The sequence below is a fragment of the Salvelinus sp. IW2-2015 genome, linkage group LG27 (genome assembly GCF_002910315.2).
Source record: "Salvelinus sp. IW2-2015 linkage group LG27, ASM291031v2, whole genome shotgun sequence".
NCBI lineage: Eukaryota > Metazoa > Chordata > Actinopteri > Salmoniformes > Salmonidae > Salvelinus > Salvelinus sp. IW2-2015.
In genome coordinates, this window is record NC_036867.1 from 37,095,496 (window position 1) to 37,099,122 (window position 3,627).

At 49.3% G+C, this 3,627-nt stretch overlaps 1 pseudogene; it reads right to left on the reverse strand.

Annotated features, from left to right (window-relative positions):
• Window positions 1-2,269: 2,269 nt before the first annotated feature.
• The window catches only part of LOC111953373 (ATP-binding cassette sub-family C member 4-like), a 46,336-nt pseudogene continuing 44,978 nt past the window's right edge, over window positions 2,270-3,627 (reverse strand).

Genomic DNA, 3,627 nt, shown 5'->3' on the forward strand with positions numbered 1-3,627 from the left:
GAGTCGTGGTGTGATCATAACAACATACAGGAACTCAAGTCCTTTCGTTCACCTGACTTAGAATTCCTTACAATCAAATGCCGACCGCATTATCTATCAAGAGAATTCTCTTCGATTATAATCACAGTCGTGTATATCCCCCCCAAGCAGACACCTCGACGGCCCTGAAAGAATTTCATTGGACTCTATGTAAACTGGAAAACACATATCCTGAGGCTGCATTTATTGTAGCTGGGGATTTTAACAAGGCTAATCTGAAAACAAGGCTCCCTAATTGTTATCAGCATATCGAATGCGCGACCTGGGTCGGCAGAATTCTGGATCATTGTTACTCTAACTTCCGCGACTCATACAAAGCCCTCACTCGCCCTCCTTTCGGCAAATCTGACCACGACTCCATTTTGTTGCTCCCAGCCTATAGACAGAAACTAAAACAGGAAACGCCCGTGCCCAGGTCTGTTCAACGCTGGTCCAACCAATCTGATTCCATGCTTCAAGATTGCTTCGATCACGTGGACTGGGATATGTTCCGGATAGCATTGAACAACAACATTGATGTATACGCTGATTCGGTGAGCAAGTTTATTAGCAAGTGCATCGATGATGTTGTACCCACGGCGAATATTAAAACCTTCCCCAACCAGAAACCGTGGATTGATGGCAGCATTCGCGCAAAACTGAAAGAGTGAACCACTGCTTTTGATCACGGCAAGGCGACCGGAAACATGACCGAATACAAACAGTGTAGCTATTCCCTCCYCAAGGCAATCAAACAAGCTAAGCGTCAGTATWGAGACAAAGTAGAGTCACAATTCAACGGCTCAGACACGAGAGGTATGTGGCAGGGTCTACAGTCAATCACGGACTACAAAAAGAAAACCAGCTCRGTCGCGGACCCCGATSTCTTGCTCCCAGACAAACGAAACAACTTCTTCGCTCGCTTTGAGGACAATACAGTGCCACCGACACGGCCCACTACCAAAACCTGCGGTCTCTCCTTCACCGCAGCCATCGTGAGTAAAACATTTAAACGTGTTAACCCTCGCAAGGCTGCCGGCCCAGACGGCATCCCTAGCCGTGTCCTCAGAGCATGCGCAGACCAGCTGGCTGGTGTGTTTACGGACATATTCAATCAATCCRTATCCCAGTCTGCTGTTCAAGAGAGCCACCATTGTTCCTGTTCCCAAGAAAGCTAAGGTAACTGAGCTAAACGACTAAACAGAGGAGGGAGGTACGAGGAGGTAGAGAGGTAAACTGAGGCTAAACGAGCTGATCCGCGCGCCGTAGCACTCACCTCCGGCAGATATAGAGAGTTGGCTCAGACCAGGGGGCCTGAGAGACAGGATCGCGAGTGCAGAGTACGCACTCCATATAATTGTGGCAATGTCCAATTGGGCCCCCCTTAAAATAAGGATCGCCACAAATGCTGCGGATCCGTCTTGGTGAGCTAGCCGCGACAGGGCCGCCCCCACGACTCCACGTCCAGATGTGGTGCTGGTAGCGACGGGGAGCCCAGATAAGTGTTCCAGCGAGAGCGAAGGCGGGGCAGGATCCGCAATCAGCACTGCCTAAGCGCGCATCTGGACAAGAGGGAATGCCTATGTAACGGAAGTGCTGTTCATGTGGCAGACTACAGCTGCAGCATTTACACGACCGAGAGGGTACCGGACCTCGCAAACTCGGTGCATGGTGAACTCGAGGACCTGGTCTCGACCCCGCCCTGTGCAACTGGGCTCTGGACGTCTCCTGACGACCGCCCCCAGGTGGTGAGGGTGAAAACAACATCTCCACCCCGCTGATCCTCAACACTGGGGGCCCCACAGGGTTGCGTTCTCAGCCCTCTACTGTACTCCCTGTTCACCCACGACTGCGTGCCATGCCCGCCTCCAACTCAATCAAGTTTGCAGACGACACTACAGTGGTAGGCTTGATTACCAACAACGACGAGCCGGCCACAGGGAGGAGAGTGAGGGCCGCTCGGAGTGTGGTGTCAGGAAATGAACCTCTCATCAGACGTCAACAAAACAAAAGGAGATTTTTTGGACTTCAGGGAAACGCAAGACGGGAGCACCCCCCTATCCACATCGACGGGACAGTAGTGGGACGGGTGTGGAAAGTTTAAGTTCCTCAGCAGTACACATCATCAAGAGACAAAGCTGAAATGGTCCACAGTGTTTCTTCACCTCAGGAGGCTGAATAAATTTGGCTTGTCACCAAAAACACTCAAACTTTTACAGATGCACAATCGAGAGCATCCTGTCGGGCTGTATCACAGGCCTGGTATGGCAACTGCAGGCCGCTCACTGCAAAGCTCTCCAGAGGGTGGTGCGGTTTGCACAACAGCATCAACGCGGGGGCAAACTACCTGCCGCTCCAGGACACCTACACCACCGCGATGTCACAGAGAAGGCCAAAAAGATCATCAAGGACAGACAACCACGCCGAGCCACTGCTGTTCACCACCGGTTATCAATCCAGCAAGGCGAGGTCAGTACAGGTGCATCAAAGCTGGGACCGAGAGACTGAAAAACAGCTTCTATCTCAAGCCATCAGACTGTTGTAAACAGCCATCGACTAAAATGTGTGGCTGCGTGCGAACATACTGAGTCAAATCTCTAGCCACTTTAATAATAGAAAAATTGGATGTAATAAATGGTATCACTAGTCACTTTAAACAATGCACCTTTATATTATGTTTACATACCCTACATTACTCCATCTCATATGTATATACTGTACTCTATACCATCTACTGCATCTTGCCTATGCCGTTCGGCCATCGCTCATCCACATACTTATATGTACATATTCTTATTCATTCCTTTGTTGTTGTGAAATTGTTAGATTACTTGTTAGATATTACTGCATGGTCGGAACCGAAGAAGCACAAGCATTTCGCTACATACTCGCATTGACATCTGCTGTGTATGTGACCAATAAAATGGTGATTTGATCTATGGGTTTGATTATTTTCCCTGGTGGAATTTATTCCCAGGTAAAATCCTTCACATATTGTAAAATGTCGTGGGCTGGGGAGCTGGGGGATGGACAATACCAGAGTTAGGACTTTGATGTGACTCTTACCATGTTCTCCATCTCCCGCACTCTGACGAATGGTCCATTGGAAGTTCCCAAGAAGGGTGACAGCGTAGGACAACACCAAACCCACAGCTCCCGCCTCCAGCCCTGATTAAACAGATAAGAACATTTAATCTATTATTGGGCTACAACAGCATGTCAACAACCAGAAGCCATGGATTACAGGTAACATCCGCACTGAGCTAAAGGCTAGAGCTGTCGCTTTCAAGGAGCCGGACGACTAATCCGTACGCTTATAAGAAATCCCATAACAACCTCTACCGGAGCCGTCAATACAGCACTAAGATCGAATCCTCTGGCACTGGTCGGATGTGGCAGGGCTTGCAAATGATCACTGACTACAAAGGGAAACCCAGCTGCGAGCTACCCAGTGACGCAAGCCTACCAGACGATCTAAATGCCTTTATGCTCGCTTCAAGGCAAGCAACACTGAATCATGCATGAGAGCACCCACTGTTCCGGATGACTGTGGTGATCACGCTCTACGTAGCAGAATGTGAGTAAAGAACTTTTAACAGAGGTTAAAAC